At 51.5% G+C, this 16,541-nt stretch overlaps 1 protein-coding gene across 1 annotated transcript in view; it reads right to left on the bottom strand.

The window, feature by feature from the left end:
* Window positions 1–16,541, bottom strand: part of LOC147748328 (resistin-like) — a 93,818-nt gene that overhangs the window by 29,053 nt on the left and 48,224 nt on the right. The gene's annotated exons all lie outside the window — the stretch shown is intronic.

Here is a 16,541-nt window from a genome sequence, read left to right as displayed (position 1 = left end):
GTTATAGTTCTTCTTATATTGACCGGAATGATTATTGCATCCGGGTCGGTGTTTTGCAGAAGTGTGCCGTCCGCTATGAGTTGAGCTGCTAGTCTAGCTTGCTCCCTCTCTTCGTCACTTTCTGACATTTTACTGACTGAAAGTTTTTTGTTGCAGATCGAGTTTCAAGGAAACAAAGATTAGGTGCACAATATTTTGGAACACTGTGTCCTTCAACGTTGACTAAACCAAAAACTATACATAGGATTCTCACCCTACTGAGTTCCGGCGGATATTAACCTTTCACCCACTCCAGACGTCTTTTGGAGTTTTTACGGGAAAAAGGGGTTCTGTGTGAAAAAGCACGACTGAGTTACTCTAGTGTCTTGCGTTAGATTATCGCCTTACCAAACGTTGGGCGCCATGTAGTGTAGTTCCTATTTTCCCAATAGGCTCAGCGCATTGGAATAACATAAACAGCAGTGTAGACGTAGGACTGAGGTCATCTAGGTCTCTACTGACTATGTTAAACTTAATTTAGGTTTGCGCGAGCTAGCTCAGAGGTCACTGGAAACTTCCTTGAATGAATAGGGAGGGATGAACTTCCCTGGCTCAGACAAGAAGGGATTCAGTTTCCGACAACCGCATAAACATGACAACTTTGCTCCCTCAGAATAAGAGTGTATCTCTAGAGTCGTGTGAAAACAATAGACAGCTATTTAACTCAGTCAGCAGTGCATACTTAGTTTCACCAGAATGCAGGGAAATAGAGAGACAGGCGTTTTTTGAATAAAAGGTGTTATTTATTGAGCAGTCTTCTTCCTCATGCAAGAGAAATGAATTGCCACAATTGCAATACTTAAAGTAAAGTAAAGTGCGTACAGTAAAAGTAGTATTATGAAATAATACTGTAAAAGCATTGATATGGTTTCTTAGCCATATGATACTTTAAAATGGATAAAATATATACATACACAAATACATTGACTAACGTTCTCAACTGGTGCTTCTAACTAAGCCTACCCCAGTGTACCTGACCTAAGCCTAATACATGGGAAGGGATGAGTAAGTAGCAGTTTAAGTTAAGTTGGTTAAGATAGTTTTGCCAAGAATCTGCATGAAGAATTCTCTTAAGGGTTTAGTCAGTTCCGTACCTTGGTAATAGAATGTGGGAGGTCTGGTATCTCTTTCCTCAGGACTCGATATCCCAGCCACCCGCAAGAGTAGGCTGGAAACACTGGAGCTGGATTTTCTCGTCTGGAGAAAAAGACAGCGTCTCTCTCAGTGCGTCAAATGGGAGGGGCGGCTTCCGTGGGCTCTTGCATCAGCTGGGCTCTCGGGCAAGTAGATGGCCGCTCTGCTCCAAACCACCGTGTGTTTGCTTAAGGCATCTGTTGGTATTTTATACCTGGAAGGTGCCGGGTTTGACGTAAGGTTGGACATAAGACGTCACTAAGAACTAACAGTTCTTTCTGGACTTCAGGAGTTCTTGTTCAAATCAAAACAAAAGCAGGGGGGATTTTCCTGGGCTGCTGGAGGCTTGGTTTGTTTAAAGAACGCGTTGTGCTTTCTAGGAGTCGATGGGAGTAGCCGTGCTGTGCTTTGGACTGCATGGGCTATTACTGAATATGGATCTGATTCTTATGCCTTTATCAGGATATTATTGATTATAACCTCACAAGGGCATAAATCGGGAATATTTATTTAGGGTCCTAGATATAAACACAACATCGTCTTCCAAAAGCAACCCAGTCTTTCAGACGAGTAAAGCGGAGTCGCACGGGTCAGTCGATCCCTCCATCCCGTTGCCGCATTCACATCATGCCACACTCGTATCGCTATCTTGGTGGGTCCCGAGAGTTCCCTTCCCGCTGCTTTGGAATAAAGGGCCCTGTTATAGTTCCCACCCGGTAACAAGTACTTATCCATCTCGAATGCAGGGTTAGAGGCTCGTCCATACATTCCATGCTTAATCGCTCCCAACTGAGAGACCCAATAATATCGCCTGATATCCGGAAGTGCTATACCTCCATCATACCAGGGAAGTGTGAGCTTGGCGAGGGCAATACGCGAGCGTCCATCCCAGATCAATCGTCTCTGCAGACTCTCCACCTCCCGAAAATAACTCGCCGGGACAACATCAAACGTATTCTGGAGCACGTATAGAAATCGCGGTAAGGAAATCATTTTAAAAAGAGCTGCGCTCCCAAGTGGTGAAAGCAGTAGCCTGAGCCAGCCCGCAACGTCAGATTTTAACCTCTGAAGAGAAGGGAGCAGATTACGATCGTAACGAGCCACAGGATCTAAAGTTATGAAAATCCCCAATTACTTAAATCCCGTCTGCGACACCTGGATGGGACATCCGCGCGGTAAAGGGGGGGTATCACCCGAAAGCACATACACACAGGACTTGGTCCAATTGATCACAAGGCCGGAGTTCCTTCCAAACGAGGTGATCACATACAACAGTACATTCAACGACTTACGAGGGGACGTGAGGTACAACAAAATGTCGTCCGCATAGAGCGATATGCGATCCTCGAATTCCGGGGTCCACTGAATACCCTTCATCGAAGGCTCCCATCACAGCCAGGCAGCCAGAGGCTCAAGGGCAAAGGCGAAAAGAAGTGGGGACAATGGACAACCCTGCCACGTACCCCTCCCAAGAACAAAAGGCTTGGACACTCGACCATTCACTACCACCTGCGCCAAAGGCTCCTCATACAAAAGTTTCACACAGCCAATGAAACCAGGACCGAAACCAAATTTCGCAAGAGCGGCCCAGAGGTACGGCCACTCCACCGTATCAAAGGTCATCGTAGCATCCAAGGAAGCCAAAATGGCCGGCTCACGCAGCGACACCGCCCTCGCGAGAACACTGTGCAAGGGCCTCAGGTTAAGTGCTGTATTGCGGTGTGGGATGAAACCGGACTGACCCGGGTGAATCAAGTCACTAATTACTTTTATCAAGCAGTTTGCCAGCAACTTAGCGAGAATCTTTGGTTCGGCGTTTAAGAGCGAAATGGGCCTGTAGGACGCACAGCGATCCCGCGACTTCCCCTCCTTGTGAATCACCACGATGGTAGCAAGACGCTGATCACGAGGAAGGGAGCCAATGTCTCGCGACTCTAGAAACATATCACGGAGATACGACGCCATTTTGTCAGGACGCAACTTGTAGAGTTCGATGGGAAGACCATTAGGGCCCATAGCTTTGCCCGAGCACACAGAGCGAATAACGAGTGCCACCTCGTCAGGTGAGAATGCAGCGTCCATTAGGTCCCCATCTGAATCCTACAGGCGAGGCAATGCAATGTCACGCAGCAACAGGTGGGAGTCTTACCCTGGTCTATCGGAGACTGGGGAATACACAATTCGGAAATGTTCCGCGAAGCGCTCGACAATCTCAGTCAGGTCAGTCACACACACTCCATCAAGTTTCTCAATCACAGGAACCACACGACTCGCCCTCTCCTTTTTATCCAGCCAAGCAATCAGTTTCCCTGCCTTATCTCCCACATCATACAGTCTGCCCTGCTGCTCTCTACTCATGACTTTAGCGGCATCTGTCACCAGGGCCCTATAATCCAATTGTTTGAAGCTAAGGGCATGAAGCTTGTTACGAGTCACACCTAGTTCCAAATCCCTTTGTAGCTCAGTTATTTCAGTCTCTAAACGGACCACCTCCTCATTTTTACTTTTCTTGGCACCAGCGATTAACAATAATGCCTGTCCTCAGATGACCGTCTTAAATGCCTCCCACAGTGACACAGAAGAGGACACAGACCCCTCGTTCTCAGCAAAGTACTGATCCGGGGACTTAATCAACTCAGCATGAGTTTTGGGGTTGCGAAGATACCCGGGATTGATCGGGGCAATCCGTTCCTCGACACCCATACTAGTGCCGATCTGGAGCCACAGTGGGGAGTGATCTGATATACCCCGGGCCAGATGCCTAATCTCCCTGACAGAGGAGGCTGCACCACCGGCATCAAAACATAGTCAAGTCTAGAGAGACTACCGTGGGCCCCAGAGTGGAAGGTGTATTGTACCTGTCCCGGATGCATCAACCTCCAACAATCTACCAAACCCAGTGTCTCCAAAAACCCACTTAACCAAGACTGTGACCTAGTGAGGTCTCTGGGGGGGTAGCGATCTACACAACCGGAGACAACCGAGTTGAAATCTCCACCCATCACCAGGATACCATCTGGAAGCCCTAGTACCACACGGCCAAGATCAGCAAAAGTCGAGGTCTGTAGACCAGGCGGGACATATACAGAAATCAGCGAGACAGTTCTCCCCTCCCACCTCCCTGTGAGAGCAGCGTAGTGCCCCCTGTCATCAAGGATCATGTTGTCTATTTTCAAGGGGAGAGAGTTCTTGACTAGGATGCCCGCGCCCCTAGAACCAGTGGTGAACCCAGAGTGTACAGCGAGACGATATCTTCACCGATTCATGACGTGACAAGTGTTTCCAATCAAGTACGTCTCCTGCAACAACACAACATCAGGGGAGAGGCGTCTCAGCAGTTGCAACACTACTCCCCGCTTTATCCTATCCCCCAACCCATTGGCATTCCAACACAGTAGTTTCAACCCACTACCCCCCAACCCGGAAATGAATGCAGAATACACCCCATAGCGAACACAGTACCCAGATCCAAGAATAAAACAATAGTTGCCTTGAGAAAAAATAAAACACACCCAAACTTCCCCCTCCAACATGGACCCGTTACAATATCCCCCACCCTGCACCCCTACGTTAGACTCAAAAGCCACCCCAACATGCAGTGTGCCTGTCGACCTAACATTAAACTAGTCAACAAAAAGAAACCCAGAGAGTCCCACTCCCCCCACCATCCTCAGGTATGCCGCCATAAATCACATAAGTATGAAAGACATCAAACCGAGCTGTATGGTATGTTAATTGTTCGGAAATCAGGAACCACATTGCCATTGTCATTCTTGCTCCGGCACGCCACTCTCTGCTCCACCCGAGTGTTCCGTTCGATCGCTCCGCATTGGTAATGTATCCAGCCAGTCACTCACTCTCTCGGGACGATCAAAGAAAAACGTCCGGTCCTCATATTCGACACGGAGCCTGGTTGGAAATAGCATCGCGTATTTCAAGTGCATGTCTCTCAACCGTCGCTTCACCCCCTGAAGCCCCATCCTCTGCCTCTGGATGAACTGGGTGAAGTCCGGGTAGAAGCTCACCGTTGTGTTTTCAAACTTCACGGGGCTGGCCACCAGCGATGCCTGCAGGATAGAGTATCTGTCTCTAAAGTTGAAAATTCTGGCGATAATCGGCCGCGGAGGGGCACCCGGCTTCGGCTTCCCACCCGGCACTCGGTGCGCACGCTCCACAGCAAAGAATTTACTTAGGCCTTTGGGGGCGAGGTAATTTAGGATGAGATCCTCCACAAGGAGATCTGCAGCGGGATTTTCCGATTTTTCAGGGACCCCAATAATACGTACATTATTGCGTCTGGCCCTATTTTCAAAATCCTCCAGTCGACGAGCCATGAGATCATTGGAGGATCGCAGATTGCCGACCTCCGTCTGTAAGTCGGACACGTCGGTCGTGAGGCTGGAGGTCTTCAGATCTAAGGATTTGACCTTCTCATTAGTCTTCGATAAGTCCGCTCTAATCAAATTGACGTCAATGGCTACGGTGTCGAGCTTAAGGGCGAGAGCCTCATATTGCTGGCCAATGGAAGTCTTAATACCAGCAATGGCGCCCATGACATCCTGTAGAGTCAACTCGATCGATGCAGCCGGGTCTTCCTTTGCCTCTTCCAGGGTCCTATTCGTACCACCTGGGGACCCCTTGGGATGGGTATATCGATCCATGACATTCGTTTGAATGGTTCCCCCCCCGAAGAGGCGTCTTGGTTTTTCGCTTCTCGTTGTCGGCCTGCCCGCCATGTTGGGCAATGTGCCCCAGAGGGGCCTGTGAGACCTGGTGAAAATGGTCCTTCGCGGTCAACCCACCGGAGTCTTCTAAAGCAGGCGCCAGCAGCTCAGCACACCGACACTCGCGACCGTTGGCACACAGTGGATTCACAGAGTTCGGCTAGACCTCGGACAACCAGATCGATCTTGAGATAGGATAAGGCCAAAGACCCAAAAGCGAAACCGAAAGTTAACTCCAAGGCAATGAGCAGAGCCCCGCGGGCCGTTGTTGTTCAACTACTGCCAGGGCTTCTCAACGACTCGAGCCCCAGGCGTCGCCATGGGGTGGGCCTCAAAAGTTCAGGTTGTCGTAGTAGCGGTTCCCGAAGTCCGAATCAATTTTTGAAAGCAGCTAATCTATCAGCTGAGTTTCATCTCCAATGACCCGTCTTCATAATCAGGATACCGTTCAGGATATATGCGGGAGGCGGCGAGGGTCTCGGGAGCCCTGTGCTCACGCGGCCAACTCGGATGCGCGCGAAGCTCCTCCTCTCTGATCATATACTCTTGACATTTAATGGCGATATTGTGCTTTTCTGTATGGGGTCTTCTTCAGGACTAGATAATAGATCTGCGTGTGGCCTTAAAATTAGCTCCACCCTGATATATATTCAGCACGGCAGCTTGTACTCATGCGAGGACGGAAGACCTGATTTTGACGTAAGCCTTCACGTCACTCTATAGGATTTAATCTTGGGTAACGCTTTCCTCTGGCGTGTAGCGCACAAGGTCCCATGGATGCATTTCCTTATATTTCAATTAATTGCCTGTTAGGGCCTTCCGCCTCCAAAAACAACCTTGACGATAGTATCATAGGTAGATTAATTACCTTTGGATAGTTCTTGGGCTTTCGATCCTTCAAAGTGAAAAACCAGGAAGCTCTCTTCTAGCGCGGTTAATTCCTTTGAATAGATTAGGTGACGCATGCGTCTATTCCGAACGTCCTCGCCCGGGTTCACAGACTTAGCAAAAGGATGCCAGCCCTTCCTTCAGATGAGGGCAGAAGAATCACCAGCTGGCTGAGCAAAATACTGTTACTGCATATTGGGTTTTATGCTGCACATTTATAATTGGTTGGTTTAGACTATTACATGTCAGAATGGAAGGATAACCTGCGGATTCTTTCTCACTAATCAGTAAAAGTGATTATGGTTCCTACTTTACTACATGTCTTCCCTGTGCAACTTCCTCCAGTTCCCACCTTGAGAGATTTGTGTGGGGAAAAGTTGGTGGCCAGAGCACAATTAGCATTGATCATTATATGGTAAGTAGAGAACATAAACAGTAACTCTCAACTTGACAATTAGTGAACAATTCAGAATGACCTTGAAAGTCTATCACCTCCAAGGTCAAATAAGAGCTGTGTGGTAACTAGGTGGTCAGCCTGTAAACCTGGCAACTTGTGTCAGCCTGAGCACAGAACTGTGCTATGTCGCCTGGAGTGGAGTGATTGTTTGAAGGAGAGTCAGTTACTTTAGGAAGCTTCTGACTGCGCGATAGATGGGATCTTCTTGCTTAACAAAGTCACTTAAACTGGCAATACCTCAACCTCGTGTTTTTTCAGTACACAACCTACTTTGATTGCCACAAGTAGGAACATAGAACTTGTCGTCTAAGGTCTTGAGGAACTCTCGCAATTTAAACAGGATACCGAACACACTAACTTGAGATCTGCAGTACTTGGTGGTAAGAATTAGAACAGAGTCTTTCACCGATAGATCAAAATGGTCTCATAGTATTGACACCGGAATACAAAGTCCATCAAGTTTACGGTTGGGTGGAGCCAGGGGAGTAGTAAGACAATGCGAATCCTCTGTTACCAAAGGTTAGCAGTATGAATGACACACACATACTCAGCCATTCACCTCTGTGACTTGATGGCTGGAGATATGCCAGAGAGATTTAAACATTTCCCACAGTGCACAAACAAAGGGACCCCAGTCCCACTTCCTCTAGTGGAGCAGAGGTTAGTCCTGGGTTCTTGGCCATTCACTCCATCATGAGTTCCCTTCACACAGACCACAAAGAATGCAAATGAAGCTCAGACATATGGGGAGTGGTGAAGCCCTCAACTCATTGTCAAAGAACAAGTGAGATGGACTTCTGGCTTCTACCAGACTGCTCCAAAACCCCCACACATGAAGGACTGAGACTCAAGAAGTAAATGCCGCCCTAGGTGAAAGGCTCAGAAGTGATGGCGAATGGTGCTAATTGTAGTTAGGTAATCTGATAATGGCTATTTGTATTGGGGGCTAGTCACCTATGTTTTGCCACCCTTGATAGTACCCTCTATTATCCTCCTCAGCTAATAGATTCTTCATCTTGGTCTCCCTGCGAGCCGCCCCAGCTAAACTCTACTACTGGCCTCCTCTGAGAGCTTCTTCTACTAGGAATCTCAACTTTCTTCTCCTAGTCTCCAATGCTTTTGTCCTGGGCCAGCCACTTCTGCTAGGTGCCTCTCTTAGTCCTCTAGTACTTTGTCTGCTAGTCTTCTTCCCTGATAGCACCCTCTTCTAGCCTCCTCTGCTTTACATCTCTGCTAGCCTCTCCAGCTAGCCTCTGCTGCTAGCTTCCTCTGCTTGTGTCATTAGAATTTTGCCCTTGCATCCTCTATTATCCTCTTCTGTTATTCTCCTCAGTCTTCGGTATATGCCTCCTCTACTAGCTTTCCTTCCTCCCTAGAGACCTCGGCTACCCTTCTCTGCTAGATTTCTCTGACGGCCTCTTCTGCTAGTTTTCTGTGCTAGCCTCTTCTGCGCGTCTCCTCAGCTAGCCTATGCTGGGTAATCCAGTGTGCTAAAGTGCTCTGATAGCCTCTTCTGCTAAGCTTTTCAGGTAGTCTTCCATGCTAACCTCTTCTGCTCATATTTTCTGCTACAATTTCTGCTAGCCTTCTTCACAGGTTTCCTCCACTGCATTCCAGAATGTTTTTCTAGCTTCTTCTAAGGGCACAAACCTAGAACCAATAAGTATAAAATAATTCAGTCTTTCAAAAGGCAGATAAATACTCCAATATTCTACAAGAAATCTATATGATCCTGGACACTGTGCCAGGATGGCAGGCCATGAATATGGATAAACCAATTGCTTAGTAAACAATGTTCAATAATTGATACAGTATATTTTTTCATACACGTTGGAACATGGTCGAATAAATATTTTTAGACATCAAACGAAAGACCCAGAAAAGGCCGATTCATTTGATCATATGAAATGTTTACTACTTTTGTATATGGTTGTCACATATATGAATTAAAGAATAGACAACATAGATAATGTGACTTTCGTGACTCATGTGACATATGGTGAAAAGGTGGTGCTACAAATAAATATACAAGACGCACAAATTACAAACATGTGTACATAAAAAGAATAAATGCAGGTCTGTCCTATTAGATAATTTCACATGTTCTAACCACAACCGTAGGAATTTATTTTTCTAGATTTTGGGGTGAGGAGTCTATGGACATGAGCTAAATCAGAAGCATAGATGTTTTGCCCCAAGAGTATGCACAAATGAACAAGCGCCACAGCGAGTCTTCCTTAAGGCTGGGCGGTTAACTCGGCTCCGCCAGCGAATTTTGCAGAATTTTAGAACTCCGCATTCCGTTTACCTTGTTCAGTTTTTCAAAACTCCACAATCGCAGTGGAGCGAACTTTACCAGTGCTGCTGGGAGAGTTACCTTCCTCCCAAATCGGTGTCGTGCTCCTGCTGTTGGCTCCACTTGGCTTCCACTGTTCCAGTTCAATTAACAGGAAGTACTGCAGTGTGCATGGCGCACTGCGTGAAGGCATGCCTGGTCCTATCATGGGATTTCATAGGGTCATGCATGACTTCACGCAGTACGCCATGCGCACCGCAGTTCAGGTGCAGCGGAAGACAAGTGGAGCCAGCAGCAGGAGCAGGACACCAATTTGGGAGGAAGGTCTCTCAGCCAGCAGGATTTAGTACATGGGAGGGGGTTTGGGGGTTTGGGGATTTAGTAGGGGGATGGAGCCAGGGGTTTAGCAGGGGGGTGCAGGGTACGGGGGGGAATAAGTGACTTCACCAGGCCACGGAACTCTGTGGAATTTCAAGGTTTTCCAGTAACTCCGTAAAATTCCTCAGAGTAACACTATGCAAGCTCCGCCCAGGGTTAGTCTTCCTCAGGATTGCAGCTGCCAGCGTCCCCCGCAGTGGGACATCAGCAGGGCAGCCCTCTAGTGCCTACTAGTCGGAGCCCCCCCTGTCCCCTAGGAGGGGGAGGCTCTCGGCGGCCTCACCAGCCCCTCCCCGTGGGCGGGTGCACCAGTGACGTGCGTCCAGGGGAGGGGACGCCTGGGGGCGGGCTGGGGGACTTAGGCCCCAGCCGCCTCCAGGTCGACCTCTTTTCTGGTCATCCTGCTGCCTGCCTGCCTCGCTGCGTCGTCGTCCCTCTGTCCGGGTCAGTTTCAGAGCCGGGTAAGTGCTGCACTTCTCTCCCCCCCCGCCGCCCCGTCCCTGGGTTAAGCCCAGGTTGTACAGGGGCCCGTGGTACGAGTTGCTATGGGGGATGCAGGGTGTGGCCAGATAGGGAAGGGCCCTGAGAGCGTGTGCAGGCGGGGCCCCTCGGGGAGGCAGGGGAGTGGCCCAGGGCGGGGGGATGGGGAACGTGGTCCAGGGACTGCACTGGGAGATCCAGGCACCCCCCTCGCTCTTCACACGATCAGCCGTTTCACTCGGCGTGGCATCCCGGCCTATCAGCCGGAGGGCACCCCCCTCCCCCCCCACACCCGGACGCATTTGGGCCGTTTCCCGTGTGCGGCTTGTCTCAGTGTGTGCGGTGCTCCCCACCCTTGTCCATGAGTAGGAGCGGAGTGGCTGGCCTATGCTCGCCGGACAAAATATTACAGGGTGCGGTCGACGGGGGTACTTGGGGACGGCGCTGGTCCCTCGGGGGTCCGTCCCACTTGGGGGAGGCCGGCCCCCAGCCCCACTCACCGAGTGGTGTGCGGCAGTTCCCTCACTCCGGGCCTTGCTCCTCTGGCAGTGCAGGGCCTCCTTCATCATCGGGGCTCACTCTCCCGCAGGTGAGCCCCGCAACGTTTCGTGGCGCGTGGAGGCAGGGTGGGCTCCCGTCCTCCATCTTGGCAGCGCACCGGGGCTCCCTCCCCCACATGGGAGCCCCGCGACGAGCAGCGCCTCTTCTGGCCAGAAGCAGGCCCCACCCATGTACCGGGCCGGGTTGCCTGACTTCCGGTTTTTCACGTGACTCGGGTCACAGCGGTTAGTTCCTGCTCCACTGGCAGCGCAGGGCCTCCGTCATCACCGGGGCTCACTCTCCCGCATGTGAGCCCCGCAACATTCCGTGACGCGTGGAGGCGGGGTGGGCTCCCATCACCCATCTTGGCAGTGCACCGGGGCTCCCTCCCCCGCATCGGAGCCCTGTGATGAGCAGCGCCTCTTCTGGCCAGAAGCAGGCCCCGCCCATGTCCCGGGCCAGGTTGCCTGACTTCCGGTTTTCGCACGACTCGGGTCGCAGCGGTGAGTTCTTGGGGAGCAAATGAGGGGTAAGCACCCTCGAAGTGTTTTAAAAGTAGACACAGGGGGGGCACCCGGGGAGGCTCGAGGGGTGGGGTGGACAGGTCAGGGAGATCCCCACACCAGGGCAGTGCTTTGGGCTAAGGCGGCCGCTTAAAAAAACTATGGGGTTGTGTCTGGTGCTTGGTATTTTGAATTTACACTCAAGTGGTGCGAGCAGTGCTAGGTGCTGTTGAAAACTTTGTCTAGCCGTAATAAACATGAGGCCTAAGCCAGCTGCCAACCTGCCTTCAGGCAGTAGCCTTCTTTGCTGAAGTGTAATCATTTCAAGTAGGCTCTGGTGAGTCTGCTGCCGCTGCAAACTCTGGTCTCTGGCTCCTTGACGTGAGCCTCCTCACCACATAGGGCAGCATTGCGCATTATGCAGGGACACTGTCCGGAAGGGCGGTTTTGTGATTAAAGGTGGCGCACGGCCTTGCCTGTGCGACAATCCCGTACCCGGAGGTGGGGGGCTGATAGCCAAGCTTACCCAGGCAACCAGGGAGTGCATCTTTTCGGTGCGTCTTCAAAGGGCGAACAAATACGCATGTTTAAATGCAAAGGCATTTTGACGCTTGCACAGACCAACTGTGACACTGTATCCAGCCCCGCGGGGTTCGTTAGCAGCATTCGGGCCGTGTTCTTGCGGTAGAGGGGCCACTGTCATATTACAGTTAAGTATTGAGCATGATGTTTGTCATGTCCATTTATATATGAATGCAGGTTTGAGGGGTGCACATGGGGGATACAGTAACCATGCCATGGTACTTAATATTCTACAATTTCTCACAGGGTCAAGAGTACAGTACAGCAACGGGCGCTCGACATAGTAGGTGACGATCGCCCGCTGGTAGTCGCGACCGTTACAATCACATCCGCTCCTCGTGCGCTGGGAAGCAATTGACGAAGTAAGTAAGGACGGTGTGGGTGGATGGGTGGAAGGCAATGGAGCAAGGTGTTCGGCAGGTCGGCCATTGGGGCAGCCCAGGACTGGGGTTGCTCACGCATTCATATACCTTTTTACCCGTAGGGACCCGCAAGGGCAGAAGCCACCTCTCGGATGGACGACCTGGGGACCCCGTTTCCATTGTTCTCCCAAGTAACCTGTGTGGACGAGTCACAGCAGGGCGCGCCCCAAGATGGGCTGTGGGAGGAATTCATGGCCATAGCTAAAGCAGAGGGACCGGCGTGGGCGCAAGGATTCATTGAGGCGCCCAGACAGGAAGACTAGGGGGTAGTAGCCGTCACCCCACCTGACGTCACGGCGGGCCCCTCGACCCAGGAGCCATTGAGGTCCAAGCGGAATCCCAAGCAAACCAGCAAGGACTTTCCGGCCGAAGCACCTCTGGTTTCCACTGCCACGCGTGACCCTGAGCAAGTGAACACACCAGTTGTAGTGCAGGACTCGGCCACAGGCCTGACTGACTTGGCTAAAATGGGTAAGGCGATGGATGATATGTTGGGTCTCATGGCGGTATTTCAGAAACAACTGGATTTTATGGGGGCAATGCCGCAGGTGTTGCCAGCGGCCCCACCAGCGGTGGGGGCGGCGACGGTGCTGCAAGTTTGGGCAGGTCAGTCTACTGCCACAGATGCAACTGGCGCAGAGGGTAGTAAGGGGGCCACCGCTGGGTCAGCCACTGGGCCCGCTATGCCTGGGATTCCTGGAACTGCCATGCTAGCCATGCCGGCCACAGTATCCGCTGACAACCAGCCTAGGGGGCTTCCCCAGACCTGCACCACTGGGGTTCCTAGCGGTCACTCACAAGTCACTAGTGCAGGAACTGATGCACCGCAGCTCTGCCCGCCCGGTACCAACCCCCGCCAAGGGGAGACACACAACAAGGTCGCGGGGTGCACCCTGGCCTCTGGTCATGCAGGCACCACTGGCTTTGGGCCGTTGCTCCCTGGCATGGCAGGTGCCATTGGCAGCCAAGGAAGGGATATGGAGGCGCGGATATATAGATATCCTGACCTTGCTGATGCATTGGTCGGCAGGCGTAGATACAAGGAAGATGGGGGGAGGAAGATGAGAAAAAGGTGCGATATCTGCGTTGCCCAGAAAAAACATTAGAGAATTGGACATCGGCTTTCAACATTCTAGCGGCAGTAGTGATATAAAAGTTCCCCGAGCAAGGCGAGCCCTTGATGCAATATGCGAGCACCATCCAGCAAGAGGGAAAGTGGTCAGGAGGAATGGGTTGGTTTTAATATGACCAGGATTTCTGCAAGAGAATGGCCGTATGCCTGGATCTGAGGTGGGATCAGAAGGAGATGCAGCTCTGGGTGGAACACATGTGTAGGTTTACTCACGAAAGGAAGGAGACGCCATACAGGGCTCAGGGAGAGGTAGATAGTAAGAAAGGGGAGCAACAGTTTCCCAAACGGCCATTCAAGCAGCCTTTTCGTGGGGGCCAGAGGCAGGAGCCAAGCGATTCAATTCAGGAACATGCAGGATTTTCAATGGGTGTGTTTGCACCTGGGGTAGGTCATGCGAATTCACGCATAACTGCAGTAAGTGTGGCGCCCAGTATTCAGCCATCTCTTGCACTTCCAGTCAGGGGTCCCCCTCCGCCGTCCCTGCGAGCAGAACAGATGACCCGCGCTAGAGATAGCAGCAATCCATGCCTTACCACACCGTTGACTGACAGTAAGGCCCCCTTTCCAACAGTGTTGCACCGCCAGCTGGGATTAGCAAGGGCCCCTCCCCCATCATCCTTCAGAACATTCATCCCCTAATTAGGTTGTATCCCATTGACAAAGACAGGTTACTGTTAGCAGAAGGTTTCCTCAATGGTTTCAGGATACCATACAAAGGTCCTTTGGGCTGCAGGGAGGCCTTGAATCTGAAGTCAGCCAGGGACCTGCCTGGGTGGTCAGTGAAAAAATCAGAAAGGAGGTGGCCCTGGGCAGGGTGGCAGGCCCATTTCCAAATCCCCGCTGGATCATTTCCTGGTGTCACCACTGGGAGTTGTGCCAAAGAAGCAGCCAGGTGCATATCGCCTGATTCACCATCTGTCCTACCCCGAGGGCAACTTGGTTAACCACTGGCTGGAGGAAGGGGCTTATTCTGTATCGTACTGTTAACTGGACATGGCCATCGATATGGTAAGAAGGGCTGGGAAGGGGGCGTGGCTGGCCAAGGCGGATATCGAATCAGCCTTCCGCCTCCTGCCGGTTCACCCCTCCAGCCAGCATCTGCTAGGTTTTAAATGGGGAGGTGAGTTCTTTTTTGACCGCTGTATGCCAATGGGGTGTGCAGTCTTGTGTGCTTACTTTGAGGCGTTCAGTTCATTCCTACAATGGGCTCTTTCTCTTACCCAGGGCATAACGCAGGTGGCACATTACTTAGATGATTTTCTGTTCTTTGGACAGGCAGGAACGCAGGAGTGTGCAGAGGGTCTGCAGGCCTTTGAGGCAGTGGTTGGGCACCTCTGGGTTCCCCTTGCCCCAGGTAAGACCGAGGGTCCTGAGCAGGTCCTGACCTTTTTGGGCATCGAGCTGGACACCATCAGGGTGAATCTAGGCTCCCTGCGGACAAGGTTTTGGATCTGCAGCAGGACATTAAGGCGCTGTTGGGTAAGGATAAAGCGCCCTTGGAGGTGATCCAGAGCCTCTCGGGCAAGTTGAACTTTGCTTCCCGAATCATACCAGCAGGCAGGATATTTTCACGCAGGTTGGCAAAGACCACGGCCAACATAGGCAAGAAGCATCATTTGGTGAGACTGGGCCCTGGGTTAAAGGCCGACCTGGAGATGTGGGCGGACGTCTTGAAGCAATTTAATGGGACTATCATTTGGAGGGCCCCTTGGGCTGGTAGTCCCAAACTCTGTCTTTTTTCTGATGCATCAGGTAGGGAAGGCTTTGGGGTTATCCTCGGGAGGAGTGGTGTGCGATGAGGTGGCCAAATGCCTGGCGGAAGAAGAAGATAACCTCGAACATCACAGTGCTAGAGCTCTTCCCCATTATAGTCGCACTCTATTTGTGGCCAGAAACATTGGGCAACAGGAAGGTGGTGTTCTGGTCGGATAATATGGCCGTAGTGCAAGCAATAAATGGTCTGACAGCCACGAGCCCCCTGGTGTTGAGTTTGTTGAGAGAATTGGTCAGGGTGGGCTTGCGCATCAACATCGAGTTTAGGGCACGGCACATTGAGGGCGTGAGGAATGTGGCAGCTGACGCTCTCTCTCGCTTTCAGTGGCTCCGTTTCTGAGAGGCCTGGCCGTGGGCGAGGGCGGAGATGACACCATTCCCGGCATCCCTATAGCGACTACTATGGTGGGGGAACGATGATAGGTGAGCGCTCGCTGGCTCCAGCAACCAGGAAAAAATATGGGTTCACAGTTGCGAACATTTTGGATAGTCATAGAGTCTGTGAAAGCTGAGACAATGTCACTGGAGGAACAGGTGCAGGTCTTTGTGGTTTGGGCCAAGAACACCGGCAAGAGCTATTCATTGGTGTGCGGCCACCTGGCTGCTCTGAGGCATGACACCAAGCTTAACGGGGGCTACGACCCCACTGGCTCGTTCAAGGTCAGGGCGGCACTGAAGGGGTGGGCCAGGGAGGAGGTCAGGATCCCAGATGCCAGGGCACCAATAGATTTCCCCCACCTTGCAGGGCATGATAGAGGCGGTACCACAGGTCACCAACTCCCCCTTTGAGGCCAGGCTTTTCATGACAGCATTCTGCCTAGCGTTTTTTGGGGCCTTCAAGGTGAGTGAGCTTGTTGCCAAATCCAAGACAGACACATCAGGGGAGGCCCTGTCCATCCAGGATGTTTGTGTGACAGAAAGACTGGTACTACGTATTCGTAGGTCAAAAACAGATCATGCAGGACGGGGTATGACAGTAGTACTACAAGCTTTTGGGGACCCCAGATATTGCCCTGTCACCACGGTAAGGGAGTACTTGATAAGAAGGCCGGCGACCCCAGGGCACTTCCTTATACATGCAGACCGGGCGCCCCTGACTAGGTTTCAGCTGGACCGCATCATGGCTGCCGCCTTGTCTCAGGCGGGTCTCGCTGGTTCAGGTAGGAAGTTTTCAAGCCACTCGTTTAGGATTG

Source organism: Lissotriton vulgaris, chromosome 1_1 (genome assembly GCF_964263255.1).
Source record: "Lissotriton vulgaris chromosome 1_1, aLisVul1.2, whole genome shotgun sequence".
Lineage (NCBI taxonomy): Eukaryota > Metazoa > Chordata > Amphibia > Caudata > Salamandridae > Lissotriton > Lissotriton vulgaris.
The sequence above is the reverse complement of the archived record's forward strand: the minus strand, read 5'-3'. Positions and strand labels throughout refer to the sequence as shown.